The sequence below is a fragment of the Eurosta solidaginis genome, chromosome 4 (assembly GCF_040869045.1).
Source record: "Eurosta solidaginis isolate ZX-2024a chromosome 4, ASM4086904v1, whole genome shotgun sequence".
Lineage (NCBI taxonomy): Eukaryota > Metazoa > Arthropoda > Insecta > Diptera > Tephritidae > Eurosta > Eurosta solidaginis.
In genome coordinates, this window is record NC_090322.1 from 183,592,266 (window position 1) to 183,616,708 (window position 24,443).

The 24,443-nt window shown below is 34.5% G+C and overlaps 1 protein-coding gene across 5 annotated transcripts in view; it reads right to left on the minus strand.

Annotated features, from left to right (window-relative positions):
• Window positions 1-24,443, minus strand: part of Rip11 (Rab11 interacting protein) — a 96,320-nt gene that overhangs the window by 23,535 nt on the left and 48,342 nt on the right. The window lies entirely within an intron of this gene.

Sequence of the window (24,443 nt, forward strand, 5' to 3'; positions counted from 1 at the left end):
TTATAAATCCACTTGGGAAATGAAATACCATTGATATAAAGCTCTTTTTGCAAAGTTATAGCTTATTTTAATCGTCCACGACCCTTTTAAAAATCTTTTATATAAAAGTGGGCGTGGTCCTTAACCGATTTCGTTAATTTTTCTTCAAAGCATTCCTTATAGTAGAGGCAACCTCTCTGCCGAATTTTGTTAACGATTTTTGATTTATGATTAATATTTGTAAAATTGATTTTATCACAAATGGGTGGTGCCACGCCCATTTTAAACAATTTTTTCAACTTTTTATCAAGAGTCTCAATATCAGTCCACACGTCAAAATTCAACATTCTAGGTGTATTATTTAGTAAACAATCAGGTCTTTGTGTGGTTTCCAAAATGTTATATATATAAAAAGTGGGCGTGGTTATCATTCGATTTCGCTCATTTTCGTTTACCAAATTTGGTGAAGATATCTCAATATTTACTCAAGTTATCGTGTTAACGGACAGACGGACGGACGGACATGGCTCAATCAAATTTTTTTCGATACTGATGATTTTGATATATGGAAGTCTATATCTATCTCGATTCCTTTATACGTGTACAACCAACCGTTATCCAATCAAAGTTAATATACTCTGTGTGCAAAGCACGCTGAGTATAAAAACGTAAAGACGCCAGAAATAAATATGTAGGTGGAGGGTAAAGCAGAGGCGGTTCGAATATTGATATTTTAGAATGTTTGCATTATAGTAAACAAAACGGCACTTTTTAAGTTATTCGAGATAAAATGACAACATAGCAACGCTATTTTATTGTGTACGAGATAGGAATGATAAAAGTTACAGTAGACTATATTTTGTTGTTAAGTTAAGTTAAGAATTGTGTGCACGGTTAAAAATTTGGGTCTAAATCTTAAATCTGAAATGGTTCTAAGAGAATCCCGAAGTTATTTTGCACTTGATCTAAATTGATCCCGAAAGAGATTCAAATGATTTTAAAATACACCCAAAGTGATTCATAAATTGCTCCAAAATTGCAGTTTAATAGTTTCGATATGATCCTTAAAATAATAGCAAAGTGCTCCTGAAGTCATCCCGAAATGTTAACGAAACAATCCCGAAGTATGCCCAAATTCGGTCAAGATTATAAAATACAATTCAATCCATTTCAAAATTTGATCGAAGCCTGCCAATCCGTTACGTATGGACAAAGATTGCACTTAGCTTTTTAGTTGATATGCATGAGCATCCACCTCTTTACTGAATAACATGATGGGTCACCCTTTTATTGAATGATCTGGCATGTCTGATATGAAAAAAAGTTATTAGTTACCGCTTTATTGTAAGAATCGATGAGTCCTCGTCTTAACGAAAAAAAACGATAAGTCCGGTTTTCAAGGCCTTTTTTCTTTTACCGCATTTTTTTTCTGACATATTTATAAGTTTCGTTTTTATTCACTCTTAATATAAATCCCGTTTTTATTGCCGATCGTTTATATGTATGTGATCATGCACTCACGGGAGAAAAGGCTTTGAAGAAATTTACAAGGTATAATCGAAACAGATGACGCTTTAAAAATAATGTTTTCGTACATTAAAAGCAAGCTTAATAACAACAACTTAAACATTCAATGGTTAATTATTTGTGCTTCTATAAAGAGCACAAAGCCAAAACCCGTCCATGAAATAAAATTTGGTACAAGCTAACATACAATGTATCTTATGTCAAAAGAATAAATCTATGCGAACAAGGCAATCGCAAGAAGTTGCACATCATAGTTCAGCTGAATGTGTTTGTAATATACCGGGAGAAAAGGCTTTGAAGAGACTTATAAGGTATAGTCGAAACAGCTATCGTCTTATCCGTCTTGAAGTCGCGTTGGGAGAGAAGCTCGGCCTAAATCTTTTCGGAGGTATATCGCGTATTGTATTTATTTGTTATTTATTAAACAAATTTGTAAATATTTTCAGAATTTTTAATCTTTTTTTGATTTGTTTTTAAACTAGAAATGTATACAACTTTTTATTTTTAGATTTTAAACTTATTGGTTTTGTTTTAAAACTGTTTGCTGTACAAACAATTTGATAATACAAAAAACTACACCTCACTTTTCGTCTAAAATAACTAAAATTAAAGCTACCCACACCTATGAAGCTCGATTTATATTGATTCCAGGGGGGTATTCTGGTTCTGTGAAACGATAAGTGAAAAAAATGTCCATACATTTGAATACATATATGTTTGAAATTTTTTTTCATATCACGGTTTCACAGAACAACAAGTAAGGAAGGCTAAGTTCGGGTGTAACCGAACATTACATACTCAGCTGAGAGCTTTGGGGACAAAATTAGGGAAAATCACCATTTAGCAAAATGAACCTAGGGTAACCCTGGAATGTGTTTGTACGCTATGGGTATCAAATTAAAGGTATTAATGAGGACTTTAAAAGGAAGTGGTGGTAGTTGTATATGTGAAGGCGTTTTCGAGATATCGACCAAAATGTGGACCAGGGTGACCCAGACCATCATCTGTCGCGTACCGCTAATTTATTTATATATGTAATACTACGAACAGTATTCCTGCCAAGATTTCAAGGGCTTTTGATTTCGCCCTGCAAAACTTTTTCATTTTCTTCTACTTAATATGGTAGGTGTCACACCCATTTTAAAAAGTTTTTTCTAAAGTTATATTTTGCGTCAATAGATCAATCCAATTACCATGTTTCATCTCTTTTTTCATATTTGGTACAGAATTATGGAATTTTTTCATTTTTCGTAATTTTCGATATCGGAAAAGTGGGCGTGGTCATAGTCGGATTTCGGCCATTTTTTATACCAAGATAAAGTGAGTTCAGATAAGTACGTGAACTAAGTTTAGTAAAGATATATCGATTTTTGCTCAACTTCTCGTGTTAACGGCCGAGCGGAAGGACAGAAGGTCGACTGTGTATAAAAACTGGGCGTGGCTTCAACCGATTTCGCCAATTTTCACAGAGAACAGTTATCGTCATAGAATCTATGCCCCAACCAAATTTCACAAGGATTGGTAAATTTTGGCATTAAAAGTATTCTAGACGAATTAAATGAAAATGGGCTGAGCCACGCCCATTTTGAAATTTTCTTTTATTTTTGTATTTTGTTGCACCATATCATTACTGGAGTTGAATGTTGACACAATTTACTTATATACTGTAAAGATATTAAATTTCGTCATCCGATTTTGCTAATTTTTATTTAGCACACATACAGTAATAGGAGTAACGTGCCTGCCAAATTTCATCATATCTTCAACGACTGCCAAATTATAGCTTGCAAAAATTTTAAGTTATCTTCTTTTAAAAGTGGGCGGTGCCACGCCCATTGTCCAAAATTTTACTAATTTTCTATTTTGCGTCATAAGGTCAACGCACCTACAAAGCTTCATCGCTTTATCTGTCTTTGGTAATGAATTGTTGCACTTTTTCGGTTTTTCGAATCGAAAAAGTGGGCGTGGTTGTAGTCCGATTTCGTTCATTTTAAATAGCGATCTGAGATGAGCGCCCAGGAACCTACATACCAAATTTCATCAATATACCTCAAAATTTACTCAAGTTATCGTGTTTACGGACGGACGGACATGGCTAAATGAATTTCTTTTTTCGCCTAGATCATTTTGATATATAGAAGTCTATATCTATCTCGATTAGTTTATGCCGTTGCGGATTATGGTTATGCGAACAAAGTTAATATACTCTGTGAGCTCTGCTCAGCTGAGTAAAAAGCCTTCCAGGTCTAATAAAGTAAATAAAGTGAAGGATGCTTCACAAATGTTCTTATAAACCCGGACCATGTTTACGTAAATTATCAATACGATTACATCTATTTTGATTTCTGGGGTAATGAATTTTGTCAAGAAAAAACTTGAATTTTCATACTGTGCATCACGTATGAAGATTGTTCGATATACTTAGATAGTGGCGGAACAAAGTGTTACATATTTTAACGAACACAAGATCAAGAAAACAACATGAAATTAACAACGTATGTTTGCATTCAAATATTTACATATAGTCCTACGTCAGTCGTAATACGTATATTCTCTGTTAAACAATTACGCAAGTTTTATGTATAAATATGTGCCAAAACTCTTTTTTACAAATACATATTTACCATGAACAAATATGCAAAAAAAAAGAAGGAAAAAAATCGAACACGCCGAATATGGAAAGTGTTGCATGTGGGCGGCGATGAAGGCACAAACAACCATAAAACAAACTAAAATACCAAAAAGTTTTGAAGAAAGCAATCAGCAACAGGTGATTTCTGTGGCGCTATTGGTAAACGAAACAAATAATTAAAACATGTTGTGGGTTTTACATGATGCAGTAGGGGGCGTGTCCCGATTGGCAAATATATATCGTGCAGAGATTATCGCACTATCGGCATATTTGAGCACAATTGCAGTGTTTTTCTTGTTTTTTGCATCATCAACTTCGTCAAACAATTTTTTTTTCGAATATCAATTACTTTTGGTTTTTTTTTCTCTTATTCACTCTTTGTACTTACATATGTATCTTAGTCATTAATAAATTATGTTTGTTGAGTGCTTATGAGATCCAAAAACAATGGGTATATGTAGAGATGAGATTCTACCGAATATTTACCATTTTTATGGGCAAATACCAGGAAAATACCCGGAATATTCCTTTTTTGTATCTTTTTTTGGATATTTAAAAATAATTTGAATCGAGGCTGCTTGGAAGACAGTTCAGAAATTAAATTGATACGTCATTTGAAATTAAGAAATTTTCGTTGTGCTTTTAAACAAAACATTCGAAGTCAGTAATTAATTCGAATTCATGAAGTGAAGTAAATACGAAATGACTCTTACCGCTAATATGACTCCTACACAGGTCTCTTTCCGATGTCATTTATGAGCCTTATTGGCCTCATGAACTGCTTATTTTGAGTTCTATAATGACACAGTTCAGGGCTTTTTAGGAAGAATTATCCGAAGCGGGAAACATGGTACAGGTTTACAAGTATGATATGTATGAGAAGGAAACAATTCCATTCTCTTTCTAACACACTGCCGTTTGACACTTCGGTCAGTGTCAAACTATTGTGGAACTCAGTGGAACCTGCGTGGAACATACGTTTGACACTGAACGAAGTGTCAAAATTACCGGGGTTGCTGTCGTGGAAGGCAACGCAGGGAAACAAAAAAAAAGGAGCGGAATATCAGAAATGGGTTGCTGTGATGGTAAATTTGTTTAAACGAATTTAGTATGAAAATGTAGTACACCTATATGGGTCTTACAGAAAGTTATACAAGTCTTGAATTGGGGTATCTGACGACGCGTAGTTATTCCAGTATTAAGACTACAAACACGGGTGTTAAGTTTTTCTACCCGCTCAAAGGTTCTCCGCGAAAAACAGTTTGAAATCGAGGTCGACTGCAATAAACCGTCCAAAAATGTGGAAAGAGAAATGAAAAGACGCGTTTTGTCCTGTTATCAATAGTCAAAAGGCGAAAAGGTATTCGAATTATTGGAAGCGAGGCAAAAACGCGTTTATTAAAACCCCCCCCCCCCCCCCCCGACGGTTTTGGTCGTATTTTAGCAAGCGTCCCCGGCAATAAAGTATCACAATTTTTAATTAAAATTGTCCAAAACATATGGATTTTAAAGAGAGGTGAAATTAAGTGCTCGTTTGAAAGTAAATAAGGATATTTCTTTGTAATTTTACGATAAACATTTTACGCAGTTTTCGTTAGCAGCTACTACACTTTTCTTGGACCTAAGAAGTACAACAGTGCCAAATAGCATCCACAAAAAAAACGAACAAGAACGAGCATTTTATCAGGTGAGCGTGGCTGTGTATGTGCGTGCTGCTACATATCCTACTTGTGGACCTGTACTATGGCGGAAAATACAGGAAAACAATTTTTGTAATGAAACTCTCCTGAAATTATCCTGTTATTAGAAATGAAATAAGTTTTAATTGAATTCAAATTTTATTCAGAATAAATTGTCATAGAAAAATTTCTGAACTTTTACTCCGGAGCTGCCTAGTTTACCAATTTTAATATTTTTCGTTTGTTCATAATTTCATCAAATTTGAGTCATAACAGACTCTCAGGTGATACACTTTCTGAGGCTCATATTTTTCACATATTATTAGACTCCAGAATTTTAGTGGCTTCGAGAATGTTTATAGGGTACAAATAAGCTGTCCCTCAAACATGCTCATGGCGCTCATAATTTAATAATCCAAAATGAGTGGTAAATTACGGAATCAGAAACATGATCACATTGGAGCCTTTTATGGCTCCGATATGATGGCATGTCAAATATTTATATTTGTCAAAGAAGAGCTTCTCCACAGTCATCTACATCTTAAAAATGAAAGTGTTTTAAACATTGTTTAACAACAAGCGCTGACGACGGTGTGCCCTACTTTTTATGGTTTCCTCCTAAATATTTTGTTATTGATTTTGTTATTTAATGCCAATGTCTCATTTGTCATTTATTTTTTAAATACGCCAAATAGGTGTCATATAATAGGAGCTCATTAGAGTTATAATGACGTTGGAAAGAGTTACAGAAGAGGCTAAATATGAGCTGTTTAAAAGTTTTTTAAGATTCATATCGGGCTCTTATTTAGGCTTATATAATATTTGAGAATAGGCTCATATAGGACGACCTTCGCAAGAAGGTCATTCATTTCGGCCTCCCAAATGAGCTCATAACGACTGTAAACGCCCCGATTTAGATATTATTTCTAGCTCATTTTTGGCTTAAAATCTTTGCTGTGCAAATTAAAATTTTTGCAACGGCATGCATTATTGGATAAAGATTTTTAGGAAAACGCTGGATTAACAGATTAAAACTAATTCAACCGATAGAAATGGATATCTACCTAACAATTTAGTAAATTTTGGATTGAATTTGTGTGTTTCTTTCCCATATTTTCTAAATTATAATTTATACCCCTCTTTTGGGTAAATATTTTATAATTGATATTAGAGAAAAATTGTAAGTTTACAAACGGCGATGGTTACTAGGACATGTTTCTGAATTTCACTTCTTCATCAGCTAGCTTTTCGGGAGCTGAGCGTTTAACTCGAATCTCCAACATTCATATCAGTGCAAGCCTTTTAGCTGCTAAGCCATATGAATGTCCCGTTGTTCGCTGTACAATTGGTCTCTAAGAGTTGCCTTTTTGTAAGTTTACAAACGGCGATGGTTACTAGGACATGTTTCTGAATTTCACTTCTTCATCAGCTAGCTTTTCGGGAGCTGAGCGTTTTTCTCTAATATCAATTACAAAAACCATTGTATAAAGCAATATGAGCAAAGCTCGCTAATTAAATACATATGATAATATTGATATAATAGTAACAGCGGAAGTATTAAAAACAAATACTGTAAAAATCCGAACAAATGTTACTAAGCTTTCAAAAGCGCGCCTAAAAATCATATTCACACCATTAGGAATAAACTACATACAGAGTGTATGTGCCTACATGGTGATCAAAAGGAATATAAACAAAAAGGCAACTCTTAGAGACCAATTGTACAGCGAACAACGGGACATTCATATGGCTTAGCAGCTAAAAGGCTTGCACTGATATGAATGTTGGAGATTCGAGTTAAACGCTCAGCTCCCGAAAAGCTAGCTGATGAAGAAGTGAAATTCAGAAACATGTCCTAGTAACCATCGCCGTTTGTAAACTTACAATTTTTCTCTAATATCAATTACAAAAACCATTGTATAAAGCAATATGAGCAAAGCTCGCTAATTAAATACATATGATCATATTGATATAATAGTAACAGCGGAAGTATTAAAAACAAATACTGTAAAAATCCGAACAAATGTTACTAAGCTTTCAAAAGCGCGCCTAAAAATCATATTCACACCATTAGGAATAAACTACATACAGAGTGTATGTGCCTACATGGTGATCAAAAGGAATATAAACAAAAAGGCAACTCTTAGAGACCAATTGTACAGCGAACAACGGGACATTCATATGGCTTAGCAGCTAAAATGCTTGCACTGATATGAATGTTGGAGATTCGAGTTCAACAGCTCCCGAAAAGCTAGCTGATGAAGAAGTGAAATTCAGAAACATGTCCTAGTAACCATCGCCGTTTGTAAACTTACAATTTTTCTCTAATATCAATTACAAAAACCATTGTATAAAGCAATATGAGCAAAGCTCGCTAATTAAATACATATGATCATATTGATATAATAGTAACAGCGGAAGTATTAAAAACAAATACTGTAAAAATCCGAACAAATGTTACTAAGCTTTCAAAAGCGCGCCTAAAAATCATATTCACACCATTAGGAATAAACTACATACAGAGTGTATGTGCCTACATGGTGATCAAAAGGAATATAAACAAAAAAGGCAACCCTTAGAGACCAATTGTACAGCGAACACAGGAACATTCATATGGCGTAGCAGCTAAAGAAAAGGCTTGCACTGATATGAATGTTGGAGACTCGAGTTCAACGCTCAGCTCCCGAAAAGCTAGCTGATGAAGAAGTGAAATTCAGAAACATGTCCTAGTAACCATCGCCGTTTGTAAACTTACAATTTTTCTCTAATATCAATTACAAAAACCATTGTATAAAGCAATATGAGCAAAGCTCGCTAATTAAATACATATGATCATATTGATATAATAGTAACAGCGGAAGTATTAAAAACAAATACTGTAAAAATCCGAACAAATGTTACTAAGCTTTCAAAAGCGCGCCTAAAAATCATATTCACACCATTAGGAATAAACTACATACAGAGTGTATGTGCCTACATGGTGATCAAAAGGAATATAAACAAAAAGGCAACTCTTAGAGACCAATTGTACAGCGAACAACGGGACATTCATATGGCTTAGCAGCTAAAATGCTTGCACTGATATGAATGTTGGAGATTCGAGTTCAACAGCTCCCGAAAAGCTAGCTGATGAAGAAGTGAAATTCAGAAACATGTCCTAGTAACCATCGCCGTTTGTAAACTTACAATTTTTCTCTAATATCAATTACAAAAACCATTGTATAAAGCAATATGAGCAAAGCTCACTAATTAAATACATATGATGTAAATATTTTATTTTATTTATTTATTTTTTGGGTAAATATTTGGGTATTTACCATTTGGGTATTTAACCCTTTCCCATCTCTAGGTATATATATTATATATTTACTTACTTATGGCTTTTTCTTTTATGGAAATAATGTTACCCTCATGATACACTCTCAAATTCTATCTTTTGAACTAGATCAGTTGGCACTTTGCAAATTGGCTGAATTTGTAGGAAATTGTGGCCCTTTTCTCACTCAAAGGAAAATATTTTGTGAAAGGAACATACAAACATACGAGACAGCAGAGAAGAACGAATATTGTTACATTACTTTCTGAAAATAAATCGCCGTTAGGTTTTAGACATTCCAGTGGATTCTTTTTATAAGTCGTATACAACTCAGTTTACCCTCAGTCATCGACTTTTATTTTTGGGCAACGTATGGTATAATCCCAACAAACGTCGAAAAAAATATTTCTCCAACCTTTAAGAAAAGTATAGTTCCCAAGTCGATATCCAACATTATTTCGCATTATTCTTTAATCTATGAGAGATGTATAGTTTTCAAATTTATCTCCAATGCCATCTTCCAAGTATTATAAAACAGTTGATACGTTTTGAAAAATATATTTGGGAAAAGGGCAACAGTATTTGAGAAATGGGCAAATAAAATTGAGAATAGGGTAAATGTATTTGAGAAAAGAGCAGAAGTATTCGAGAAACAGGCAGCTGTTTTTTAAAAAAAGGTTAAGTGTATTTCAGAAAAGGGCAAATACATTTGAAAGAATTAGTTTATTCATGTTTTTGATTTGTTCTGAAATGCATTTTCCCATTTCTCAAAATATATTTGCTGTTTTCCCGAATACATTTGTCCTCTTTCTCAAATACCTTTGCCCTTCTCTTTTAGATTCGCTACCTTCTTATGTACCCAGAACACCACCTAAACAGTGAGGTACTCCTTATTAGGGAGAGAAATGAAATGTTGAACAAACCGTTTCTGGTATCTGGGTATCTGTTATTGTTGTTTTAACGATAAAAACACTCTCCGAAGGCTTTTGGGAGTGTTATCGATGTTGATGGCCCTTTGCTGGATATAGATCCGGTACGTTACGGTAAGGTACTAGCCCGACCATATCGGGAACGACGTATATGACCACATTAAACTTTCTAGGCCATCACGCCATCCTCACCCCCTAGTTCCATGAGGAACTTGGGGTCGCCAGAGCCTCGCCTGCTAAATATGTGTACGATACATTCATATTTGTAACAGGATTTCCCTCGCGTAGGTGGGGTTAACAATTGGGTTGCGGAAGCTTTGAAGCTATAAAGCTTTGTATTGCGCTTATCAATCCTTGAATCCCTGAAACCCCTTGAAACCTGGAAATCTCAACAGACATCTGATTGAAGAGGTCCCACCACCCAGAGGCTTAAGAAATCATCTCAATAAGCATTATGAAAAAATACGGCACCTGAGAATACAGCCGTATGTAGAAGAAAAATACATACAGTTCCTCAGTGATATCCAAAAAAAAGGCGTCGGTCCTCTATGCCATAAATTTGCTCGGCGAACACCGTTCTAAAAGATAAATGCCCTGAACTCGCAGAAAAGGAAAACATTCTCCCTAGGAAGATGCGTGTCACTATTCACATGACACCAGCCATCTCTTTAATTGCAATTGGTACCAACGCCTCTAACAACCATCTCACTCTTGTCCACCCTGTTGAAACTGCAAGTTTCCTTGGAATCCGTACGTATTGAATGCTACAACAACAACAACAAGGAGAAGTACTTTCTTCTTTTACAAAACACGACCCAAACCAAGTCTAAAATCATTTAAAATGGCCATAAGATGGATTGCCTTTATGAAGGTTCTTAAATTTGACTTAATGACCATTTTGGAAATTCCCGCTTGACAAAGAATTTGGAATAATTTTTTGACAATTTTAACACAAATACTTTAATCGTTCTGCATTTGTAGTTCTTTTCATTCGAATGATCAAAAATATAACGAAATTAATAGGGAGTAACTTTGTATTCACCAGTTGTTAACATTTTAATACTTGTAGGTGCGAAAACAAAATAATTTACCTTTTAGCCTTTAGAGAAAATATGAGTTCACTTAATGATCATTTCAAGGAAGCATAATGGTAATAATGTCAATATCGTTGACATTACAGTCACTTGAAATTTGATTTCCTTTCTTAATTGACATAACTTCAATTGACATTGTGGCCTGTTGAAGCGGTCATAAATTGACCTTATGTCAGCCGTTCGCCCACACACGCATTTTAATTTAACATATTGGAACAAATCGATGATGATGTCCAGCGATGTTGGTTGTGAAATATTTTTGAACATATTGGCAGCTGTTTTCCTAAATATTAAAATCAAAATAGGAAAATGGGTACGAGCGGACCAAACATAAACAAAAGCCTTTTTCTTTTGCACTCTGCAAAAATTCAAAAAAGCAATTTGTTGCGCTTTTTTAAGATATACAACGCAATAAGGGCATTCAAGCTTCTTCGATATAATAACCCCGAAATAAATTACTTTTTTAAAGAAGACAGTTATAAATTATTAAATATATGTACACTAGAGTGGTATTAAAAATTTGTTTTCCGCAAAAAGACTGTACCGCCCCTGCAATTTATTCCTTTGTATGTAAGTAATAAATATCACAACTCCTGGGCAGATTACACCAGCTTATGCCGTGGCACATTCCCATTGAAAATGCCCAAACCCATTTTCGAAAATAATGCCCGACAAATTTTATAAAAAGTTAAAAATATGCTGTTTTGCTTATAATTTTTGGAAATAGGCGTGGCGCTTCCCATTTTTCAATCAAGCATTTTCCAACGTTTTTTTTTTATGCGACCAATTGGCGTATCAAGTCAAAATCAGGACACATATTTCTCCCACATTGGTTAAGGACCACGCCTATTCTATAAACATTTTGTTTTTTTAAATAAAGGATCATAGGCCAATGTAAAAGGTAATATCTTTGCGAAAAATATGTTCATATCAATCGTATTTTACTTTCAAAATAGCATTATAACAAAAAAATTAAGAAATAAAATATTTGAGATGGGCTTTTCACCCCTCATTTTTCGACCATTCATTACACGGAGTTTCGATAGCCATTATTGGAAGAACAATTGAACTATTGTGAAGAAAGTATATATCCTTATTTTTTATAAATATGAATACCTCCAATAAAGTCGGCCAAAATACATTTCATAAACGCCTCCCTTTTAACAACACTTAGTGTCAAAAAACTGAAACTAAATGAACTGTACGACAGCCTTTTACTTCTACTTAATTGGTGCTTAACAGTTTAAACGGTTATATCCATCCAACTAGGCGCGCCAATCGCTTCTTAGCAATATTTTCTGTCATTCGCATAACATGGTCTAGCCAGAGTAGCCGCTGAGTTTTAATTTGCTGGAATATGTTGATGTCTGCGTAAAGCTCGTACAGCTCATAATTAAATCTTCTCGGTACTCGCCATTGCCAACGCGTAGAGGTCCGTAAATCTTTTGAAAACTTTTATTTCGAAAACTCTCAGAGCCGCTTCATCTGATTCACGCTTCTGCACCATATAGCAGAACGGGTACGATAAGTGACTTGTAGAGTATGATTTTAGTTTGCGGACAGAGGAATTTACTTTTCAATTGCCTACCTAGTCCAAATTAGCATTTAACGGCAAGAGTGATTCTTCGCTAGATTTCAGAGCTGATGTTGTTGCTTGCGTTAATGGTGGTTCCCAAATAAACGAAGTCTTTTACTATTTCAAAATTATGGCTGCCAAAAGTAGCGTAGTTTCCAAGGGTCAAATGCGCTGACTCTTTCCTCGATGATAGCAGGTACTTCGTTTTGTTTTCACTCACCTCCAAAACCAATAAATTTGTTACTTTTTTGTCTTTAGTTTGGCAACGTTGCCTTTAATAAACCTATCTTTTCAAAAATAGATGTTGCCCTCTAGCCGTATGTTTTAAATGAAACACAACGGCGACATCTGCCTTTTATAACTCATTTGTACAAAAATATCACGACCTCTGTTTCTTCAGTCTCCCAATGATCCAGAGCATTCCCGTGAGAAATGATCGGGATACGGAGCTAGAAACTCACTGGATGATGGCTAATTTGTGTGAAGTGAGGAACTTGGATCAAAAAGCGAAATAAATGCTGTTAAGAATCGACCTGAAGCAAATAAGTGTTTTTTTTTTTAATTAATGGAGAACCATAAAACAGTTTTAACAAACATGGAAGAAGAACAAGAAAGGTTGTCTAAGTTCGGATGTAAACGATCTTATACTCAGCTAGAGATCTATCGCACAGTTCTTTTAGTTCAGTTTCTTGGTGTGATTATTTAATGATTTCGAGTCTTTTATAAGAAGTATTCCTCTTTGTACAGGAAATAAGTTTAAAGGATTTCTGCCCCCGTTTAAAAATGCTTAAGTTACGTCAATCGGTCTTCTAGTTATGGCTCCAAAAACGGTAGCCAATGTATGATTAAATAAGAGGCGGTGCCACGCCCGTTTCAAAAAATTGTTGTCATTCATTTAATTGTTATAAATACACTTTAGAAGAGAAATAGAGTATTAACAACTTTTTATAAGGTTTTCTCGGGCATGGCTCTCGAAAATAACAAACAACTCGATTCTGGGCATTTTCAATGGAAATGTGCCACGCCTTAACCTTAAGTTATTGGCCCAAAAGTTTGGAAATTAATTACCTATATACAAAGGAATAATTTTAGGGGCGGTACCGCTTTTTTAAAAACTTTTATTTTTTCATGTACATAACACATGTGAAAAATAAGCCAAAGAAGCAAATATCGAAATACCATAATTGTGATAAAAGCACCATTGTAAATAAAGATTAATCAGAACATGGTTACTGCCACTTAAAAAATAATGATGACATTGGATGACGAGTAATAAGCAAACAGACGCGGCAAACAAAACTTCCAAATTTGTTACTATGTATATAAAACATTGAAAACGTATACTCAACCTCAAATGCAAAGTAATAATAGAAGAACAAAAAAGTAAAAAAAAAAACAAACAAAAAAAAAAAAAAACAATGGTAACAATGGGATAAAACAAACAGAAAAATAATATATTAAGTATGAGTAAAAAACGACTCAGTCAAAATGAAACAGCAATAAAGCACGCAAAGGTAACAATTTTTGCAATGAGGTCATCAAAGTGAAAGACGTTAAATTGAAATCGCTGAGCAAACACATACATACATATGCAAAGGAATTATTACACTGGTAAATAGCAACTTAGTGGGAGAATCGTTTCAAGCGGAAAGACGAAGTCACAAAGCGCAGCAAACTGCGTAACATAAATGGTGTGGAAGTCGTTTTCTTTGAGCATTTATACAAATTGTTACTTAACAAGAAAACACCAATTTGAAAGCACCCACCCATCGCACTCACTTTGCTGTGAGGCTACCAGGCCCGGCCTTCGAAGTTTCTTTATTATTGTTGCTTTGATTTTGATTAAATCGCGTGTTGAACTTGAAATTTCATAGTTATTTTGCGTGCATTCGCAAGTAAGTGCGATAATTTCTTTTACACATTGCCAGTATGGCAATTCATGTATATCTCGTAAGTCTTATATAACCCTAATAAAGTTGTAAGAAAAGTTGTTTTATTTATTAAGTATCTGCAGTTACGTTAGTTAGTCATTTATATGTAAATACCCTGAGTATACTTAAGCTGAGTCTGGTACGCTTTCTTCGATGTAGATTCAGCAGTTTTACCCTCTTTGTACTAGATAAAGAGAAAAATGAATAGGTCTTGTGATAAACGCTGGCAATTAGAAATACTTGCTGTCATAGAATAAAAAACTGCGACTATTTGAAAACCTACGTCTGAATCAGTTAAAATGTGCATAAAAGAGGGCAAACGTATTTTCGTAGGACATCACAATGTTAAAAGTGTCAGTAGAAAGTACTGTGAGAGGACAAAATAAGAAGTAGTATCATTTTTTAATACGATAGTTTTGCGCTAGTTCGTAACTAGTGCGATTTGCTGAAGGGCGTTTAAAGTCGCAGACTTAAAACTGTGAAAGATGGCTGTTTGTTAAAACTTAAAAGAAACAAGTAAGGGTTTTTAAGTTCGGGTGTAACCGAACATTATATACTCAGCGTGAGCTTCAATTGTACAGTTCATTTTAGATCAATTACTTTTCTACATGGCACGTTTCAAAAAAAATGTCTCCCAATTTTCTCCTACAATAAAACTTGGTAAGTGAAATAGCTTATTATTCTAGTCTATTCTAGTCTACGAACCTTTTAAACATTAAGTGGCCGTGGTCTTTAACCGATCCCGCAGAAATACTTCCTGTGCATGTGTATGTATGTGTACCCAATCTTGCTACGATCCGGTAATTTTTCTTCAAGTTATGGTACATAAAAAATTGCTTAGTCAAAAAAGGGGCGGTGCCACGCCCATTTTAAAAAATTAGATTTTTTTCTATTTCTTTTTATAATTCCATTTGGGAAAAGAAATATAATTGATATAAAGCTTTTTTTTTACACAGATATAGCTTATTTTATTCGTCCACGACCCATTTAAAAAATCTTTTTAATCGAAGCATTCCTTATAGTAAAAGCAAGCTTTCTGTCGAATTTTGTTATGAAAGGTTTAACGGTTTTTGATTTATGATTAATATTTTTAAAATAAATTTTATCACAAGTGGGTGGTGCCACGTCCATTTTCATTCGATATATTTTCCATAAAAAATCGATACCACTTCGATAACAAGCCGATAACAAAATGGTAGCAGTCCGATAACGAACCCATAACTTTTTGATAGCAAAGTGATAAAAAAAATTGTTCGAAAACAAATCGACAACACGCCGACAACGAATTAATAACGCCCCGATAGTAAATCGATAGCTTTTGGCTAACATAGCGATGACTTTTCGATAAAAAATCCATAACTTTATGTAAACAAATCAACAACTCTTCGATAACAAATTAATGACTCGTCTATAAAAAATAGATAAATTAAAACATTTCGATAGCGAATTGATAGCTCGTTCATAATTCGTCGATAAAAAACTGATAACTTGTCGAAAAAATGGATAACACGCCTATAAGCAGTCAATAACAAGCCGATAACTCATCCATAACAAACCGTTAACACTTTGATAACTAATTGATAGCACGCCGTCTGTATTCGATTCCGGCTTCGGTTTTCTTTCCCGTCCTTTCGTTTTTCTCTTTTTCTTTCGTTTCATATATTTTCATTCTCTTTCATTCTATCATTTTCTCCCCTTTTTTGACTTTTCTGTCCTTCCTTTTATTTTCTTTATCGCCCTGCCTTTGCTTCCGCAACCATGACAATAACCACAAGCCTCGTTACTATCCACGTCATTATCTGTACTGTTATTACACTGGTCCGTTTCTTCCTTCTCTTCTTTTGTTTCATTATCTTAACATTAACATATTCTTTTCCTTTGCTGGTTCACTTACTCCTTTATAAAACATTATTTTGTTTTACTGCCTTAGTTAATTTCCGTTGACTGATTTGTTGTCTGATTTCCCACATATCAACTCTACCACGTTCATTGTTTCCGCATTACGCTATAATGTAGTGACTGCACTTCAACTTCTCCGTGCTATGATCTGTTTACACATCGAAAATAATGGCGACCAAGAAATCGAAGGAACTGATACTCTTGTTAAGAAGAATGCGGAGTCTATTGGTGTCTGTTATGGTAGATAAAAATAATAGGCTTTGTCGAACCCGACCAAATAACGGTTTGAGACTAAAAATATATATAACTAACAAAATAAAGAATCTTAAATATCTAAATATGATTGTAAATTTGGCTGGACCTCTATGCATAATACTTAATAAAATAATTAAAAAAATGTTTAAGTTAAACGGTTTTATTGAAAACAATACTTACATGAAGTAATAATAATACTAAAAGCTATAAAATAATTAGGTAGGTCCTAGGTACTATTCTTCACACTCCTCATCAATCTATGGCGTTGATCAGACAATTAAATAAAAGCGTAGGACGCGTAAAATTTCTATTCACATAAGGCTATAGCCATAAGTAAGACCAACTGAAACTTAATCAGGTTATGCCACGCATCATATTTTTAGAAATTTCACGCTCCCAACGCTTTTATTTAATTGTCTGATCAACGCCCCAGATTGATGAGGAGTGTGATGACTAGTACCTAGGACCTACCTAATTATATTCTATCTTTTAGTATTATTATTACTTAATATAGGTATTGTTTTCAATAAAACCGTTTAACTTAAAAAATTTTTTTTAATTATTTTATTTTCAAGTTTTTAGTCTTAATTGCCTATTATTTCTCATTCTATTTAGTTCATTATTACAGGGACTCTTTCCTGACAATTTGTTACAATCTAAGTCCTCGAACTCCAAAGTATTTTGATCTCACTTCTACCGGACTTTATGTAATATTTGTTCCAAATATGAGCCAAATCGGACCACAAATACGACTTTTTTAATATTTCGATCCTTGCGCCACATGGCGACGATTTTTTCATGTGTCGCTTTCTATTTATGTAAGCAATATGTGTTCCAAATATGAGCCAAATAGGACCACAAATACGATTGTTTTGAATATCTCGATACCTGCGCCACCTATCGGAGTTTTTTTTTCTTATTATTGCATTGTCATCGGTTTCTAAACTATATTCCAAGTTTGAAGCTTGTAGCTTATCGGGAAGTTACTTAAATTTTAATTACAAAATTCGTGCTTGCCGGCCTGTCAAGTCAAGCTAAATAAAACCGTTTAAAACTGTTTATTTCAATTCATTGCAATATTTTTCGCAAAACAAAAATGGTAATGAAGACTACGTCAATTGATAACTCAACAAAAGCAGACATGTAGCCACTCAGCCAAGACATTTAGGTCGGATGACTTTTTGGCCTTTAGACGAGGACACCAGGCAGGTTAATTAATTTCAATGAAATCATTTTAGGGCGCAGCAACAACCGCAGAGAAGAATCAAAGTGCAAACGTGACAAAATATCAGTGGAACTACATAAAAAATGTACATATGTATTATGAATGTAAAAGTAACCAATAAACAAGGAAAAAAAAAGTTCTCAAAAGCTTTGAGCAAACGTGAATAGTTTTTTTAGGCGTGCTTAATCTTTTGTGATTAAATGTCAAATTATGCTCGAGTGCTTATTTTCCATTTCATTACAGCCCTGCTTGAGATAAGAAATTCCTCAGCTCGATAACAACCAAAAATTCTATACTTATTACAAACTAGGGTTGAGCTGGCCGTTCCGTGAGGACATCACAAAGACTGAATTAGTCCGTACTGTTAACAAACTAGGGTACTTAGCGGAGTTTGTACTGGACGAAAATTGGTTTGCCTATATTTAACAAGTGAGCCCCGGTTCGCCTCTTCCTACTTTATCTCATTCTCTTCTCATTTATCCTTATTATTCTTGTGTACTCATTATTTCAATTATCTCCATCTTTCTCCGAAACTTATTCCCACTCCCTCTACCTCTCCCACCACAACCTCCCAATACTACAAATAATTACAGAGTTAAAGCACTCCCATTCCCAATCCCACTCTCACTCCCATTCCCAATCCCACTCTCACTCCCATTCCCATTCTATCATCCCCTATTCGCACTCAAAATTACTTATTTTTTAAAACTATCGAAATCGATCAAACCGTGTTTAAGTTTTAGCGAAACTGACGCACGAAAATGTTTAATGGCTAAATATTTGTGGAAGATTTCTCATTGGCGCTTATTTCTGTGGCAGCAAGCAATAACAATCAAAGTCAATATTTTTTTTTTTTTGAATTCTCAGGAAATCATTTGATTTACCACTTATAAACTTTTTGACTGAAATCGGGTGTTCGCTGTTTGGTTCTATGCACCTAAAATCTTCAATTTTTTAGTAGAGGTCATGAAGACGACTTGTATGATCATACACGCATAGATCTGAATGCGGTTGCAATAGTCGTAATTACTTCTAAATTGACTTGGGCTATTATTTCCTGTAGTCACAGTTTTATATGGATATATACACGATATGCATAGTTAGGCTCAGTGCACTTATTTATTAGTGCATTGAGCACTAATCATTTAGATTATAAAATTTTAATTTAATTTCTTCTGTCACCATATGGCTTAACTCAGTTTTCTCTTTGAAATAGCTGCAGATGCTTAGTGCATTGTAAACATGTACTTTCTTACTTCAAGTATATATAAAAGTGGGTGTGGCTTTCATCCGAATTTGACATTTGGCTGGCGTACACACACTTAAGTACGTGGATAAGAAGTGCGCTTGCCAATTAAAAATAACATAGCTCTAAATTTTTGGCAGCCTCAACCAATGAAACTTTTTTCCACTACTAGTAAATCTATTAGTGATATGATATTGTAAAATGTGCACTTTGCCCAATTATGCTCATATGTAATGTGAGAGAAAACGGGCGGATGTTTAATGTGACTTGCAAAGGCAATGCTGAAATACGAATAAAAGTCAATAATGAAAATGTAATTCAGCGGAAAACATTAAAACACAAACAGATGTAAACTAAAATATCCCTACAGGGGTGTTTAAGCGACTTAAACTATGAACATTTTTCGTTCGTTTGTTTCAGTAGCCATTGAGTGTGCTTGTAATTCTCAACTGGTTAGTGAAATATTCTAAAGACATAGTTTGAGTTTTTTAATTAAAATCGAGGTTCTTCGGATGGTGTGCTAATACATCAGAGCCCAGTGCTCGCCTCCATATCACACTTTGAAGGGGTTCTTCAAATAGAAGATGAGGTGGCTCATTAGAGCGAAACCTCAGAGTGCCCAACTCTCGCCCCAAATTAAATAAATAGAGGTTTTTCTTGTAGAAAATGGGGTGCCAATACCTCAGAGCCGTCCCGTGCTCGCCTCCATATCACATTTTAAAGGGTTCTTCAAATAGAGGATGAGGTGGCTCAGTAGAGCGAAGCCTCAGAGCCCCCCAGTGCTCGCCCCCACATTAAATAAATAAAAGGTGTACTGATGCTATGCATCCTCCCATGACTTAAACACACCAATAACACTAAAACTACCCAACTTAATAAACTGAATCCCTTAAAATAAACACATAAATAAATAAAGGTGTACTGATGCTATGCATCCTCCCATGACTTAAATACACCAATAACCCTAAAACTACCCAACTCAATAAATGGAATACATTGAATCAAAAACCCTATAAACTCAATACAGTCCATTAATAATAATAATTTATAAATTAAAAAAAAAAGGGAATGCTTGGTGGGAGTTGAACCCGCAACCCCGGGCGTTTGGTCGGGTACGTCAGCCACTGTGCCACGACTCATACGCTTACAAGCACATAAAATTACTCATTTATAACTCTTATTAAACTGCTCGCCCTCAATTGCCCAAAGCTTAGACAAGGGGAAAACAATTATTTCAAACTATTGAATTAATCCATTATTGGTTGCAGGACTGGTTCCGCCTTTTGTATGCCTCACTCAAATAAAATAAATTTAAGACGAAATTGTCATTGGAGATTTAACGTCAAACAAAAGTAGTAAGTCCGGTGAAAAATTAAAGCTTTTTACACTTTACATTCAAGCAAGCCTTACTGAGGCAAGTCGTAAAAGTAAATTAAGACCTGTGAAAGTGCAATTGTCATAATGAGCCTATTAAAGAGTCCAAATAAATTTCCTTTTGGTAAAAATTGCAAGATACTTGAATAAATGTTAATTTATGAGTGTATTTATTGCTGTTGTAAAAACACGAACAGAGAAAAAAGAGTTTTGAAAAGTATTTACTATTAAAAAGATGTGCAGTGTGCCGCATATAGTAAACAAGAAAAGGCGTGAGTACCAAGTACTCGTCGTTTACAAATCGATAACACGCTGATAAACAATTAGTCACACTCCGATAAGAAATGATAACTTTTCGTTAATAAATTGATACATTTTTAATAAAATATCGATGGCTTTTCAATAAAGAAATTGATTACTTTACGATAACATATCGATAACACTCCAATTACAAATCAATAACTTCTAGATAACAAAGCGATGAAAAAATTCAATTTCAAGGTACCTTAGTAACGATGATCAACTGAATGCGACTTCTGACTTTAGATATCTCATTGGTAATTCACCGTTTAATATAAAAGGGTTGAACCACTTGAAGGGAACCGGTTCGATGGTTCAGAGGTACCCAGGAACCGGTTCATGAACCTGTTAATTTTTTGCCAAAGTGGTGCGAACCATTAAACATAACCACTTCGATTTGGGAGGCGGTTTCAGCCCTGGTATTGACTTGACTTACGCCCACAATCTCATGTACTTCTTACAGCATACGAATACCACACACTACTAGAGCGTACCACTTCCAAATACTGCGCTTGCCATTACACCAACCTTAGACCACGTTTAAACATATACAAATCTACAATAAATCGGTAATATATAAGCTAAGCGTTAACATATGTTCCCTCCCTAGGAACCAGATTATTATCTGCCAAATTTTCATGTTTCTCTTTTATTTCGTGCTTCCGGTTAGAGATTACACTCTAAAGGTGGTATTTCTTATATGAAAAAAAATCGGCATCTCTAAAAATTGTTCATAATTACCGATTATTAAAGGGAAAAATTAATATGGGAAATATAGTTATTTAATTAAAACTGAAATTTTTGGTTGAGCTCAAGGCCGGGTTTTCTTAAATAAAACACTTGGATGTGTATTTTATTTTGTTTTTATTTTTCAATATTTCGACTTCAGACTGAAAGTGTTTTATTTAACAAAACCCGGCCTTGAGCTCAACCAAAAATTTCAGTTTTTCTAAACACTAACGGTCATTAACGAGACAAAATAATGTTATTTAATTAATGTATTGGAGTTAATTACGAAAATGAAGATAATCTCGTTATATGTAAACTAGGTCTTAAGCTGGTTCCGTGCATGTTTTGATAACCTTGTTAATAACAGTAATATTTACAGATTGGAGCGATATATGCACGTCGAAGAGATTTAGGTCAAGCTTTTTTTTACAATTTATGGTATGCTACTAATTTTTTCCTACAAATTGAATTATTGTGCCGATTTCGAACTGCATTTACCAAATCAGACAAATACTTGCTGAAATGGTACCATAATGAACACGAAAACAGTTCTAAATGATTCGCAGATTTTCCCGAAATGATACGGAGCCAGTTCCACAACTATCCCTAAAATAACCCCGAAATGATCACAAAAATTTCCCTAAAATTATTCCTAAAAAGTCTAGAAACGATCCTGAAATGGTCCCGAAAGAAGTTCCGAAGTGGTAGATAGATATTTTCCCAATGATCCAAAAATTTTCCAGAGACTGGCTCAGCTTATCCCTAAGACAATCCACAAATTACCCCGAATACATTTCCAAATTATGTCGAAATGATTATCGAAAAAGTCCCAAAACTACACCGGGAATTTCTGATCAGCAGATAGTCCCTAAATGATACAGAAATGGTAACGAAATCATACCGAAACATCGCCAAACTAGCCTGAAATAGTGCATAAACAATCTCAAACTATTCCAAGATATTCTCAAAATACTTTCGGCACTGGTTACATTTCCGCCCAGATTGCTTGGATATCGATATGTACAACGCAGATATCAAATTTGACTGATCTTACACAAATATAATAAGGGCTATAACAAGTTAATGATACTGTTCCAAGGAGGAGAGGGGGCGGGTGGCACTGCCATCTGTTCACCCGTTCTGTGGTGATTGTTTATTAATTTTCCTGTTGGGTTCAAATGATAAATGACAATCAGTTTTGAAAATGTTATCGCTATTTCGAAGTATTTTATCACAAATGATAATTGCCTCGCCAATTAAATATAAGTCCGATAATCTATTTAAATTAAAACTTTTAAAATCGCTTGTTTAAGAGGAGTCAACATACATTCAAACTTAAAGGAAAATGAAACCGAATATAAACATACATTTGAAATGATTTCTTATTCATTTGATGATGAGTTGAGATGAATAATCCGATTTAATTTACTAGGAAGTATGGCGCATCTTGGAGTCCACGTAAGACTGCATTAACAAAAAAAGTACATCATAATATGATTTTCCACACAAAGATAACAAGCCTGTGGTGAGGTTAAGAAAATCCCAATAGCAAAATACATTGACCCCAACATTCATAATATAGCTTTTCAACAGTGGAACTTTATTTCTGTATATATACGCATACGCACATATTTGCAAATTTCAAAGCGAACAAAAAACCTTCCATTTCAAATGGACAAAGAGAAAAAACTAAATGGTAGACAACTAAATAAAGCCACGACAGCAAAACAACAAGTCAGACTTAATGACTGCCCCAACCAACCTCAGCCGCACATGAAAAACAACAACTAGTAACAACAACAATAGCCATGTGCGTGAAGGTATTTCTGCATTGCAAGATTGCAATTTGAGGAGCCACCTCAATTGCATTGACAGAAACAGTAGCAACGAACGATTTAACAAAAGTAGAACCAAAAGCACTACATTAAAAACAAACAAACTGCCTACAGCTACATTTTACAAACAGTAGTTGCCAACTTTAGAAATATTTTTGTGACCGTAAAGGGTGAATCATTGGGTATTTAAATTTAGGAACGCATTATTATTTTTTTGTTTTGACCAATTGTTTACTTGAACAAAATCGTTTACATTACATATCTCATAGCGGTCAGAAAAAAACAGCTTCAATATTTTAACAATTTCCCGATTGAGAACACTGGAGAAACTTCAATTTTCTTTAGCATTTTGCAAATGTTAAAGGAAAGCCAAATATTATTTTACCTTTATTTGTTACTAGCTTTACCCGGCGTACGTTGTAACGCCCGAAATCGAATGAATGTTGCGTTATTTTTTCTGTTTTGTTTATTGATAATTTAGTTTGTTATTCTGTAAATTGAATTGAATTTTGTACGCATATTTGGCGAAATTTTCGTTTAGAACATTTTATTATTGTATCTTATTGTAATGCAAGTGGGTACACAATATTTTTGGTTTTTCCGTTCGGTGCGAAGATAAACAAATTTTTTGGCGTTCCAACTCTAGAGCAAGCAACATATAGCTGGCCATGGGAAAAGCACGTCCTTGTGCTTTGTTGATTGTAATTGCAAAAGCAAGGCGTACAGGAAACTATAAGAGCTTAAAATTGAATGGCAAACCTGTAGGAATCTTTGGGATCCGTGGTATGGGCACATCTTCACCTTTGCTTTTACCGCTGATGATTGGTGCTTCGATTACATCCGGCATTAATTTCTTAACGCAAAGTCTGGTTCCATTGCACAATTTTTGTGGGTCTAAATTCCGAAGAAGCATGATT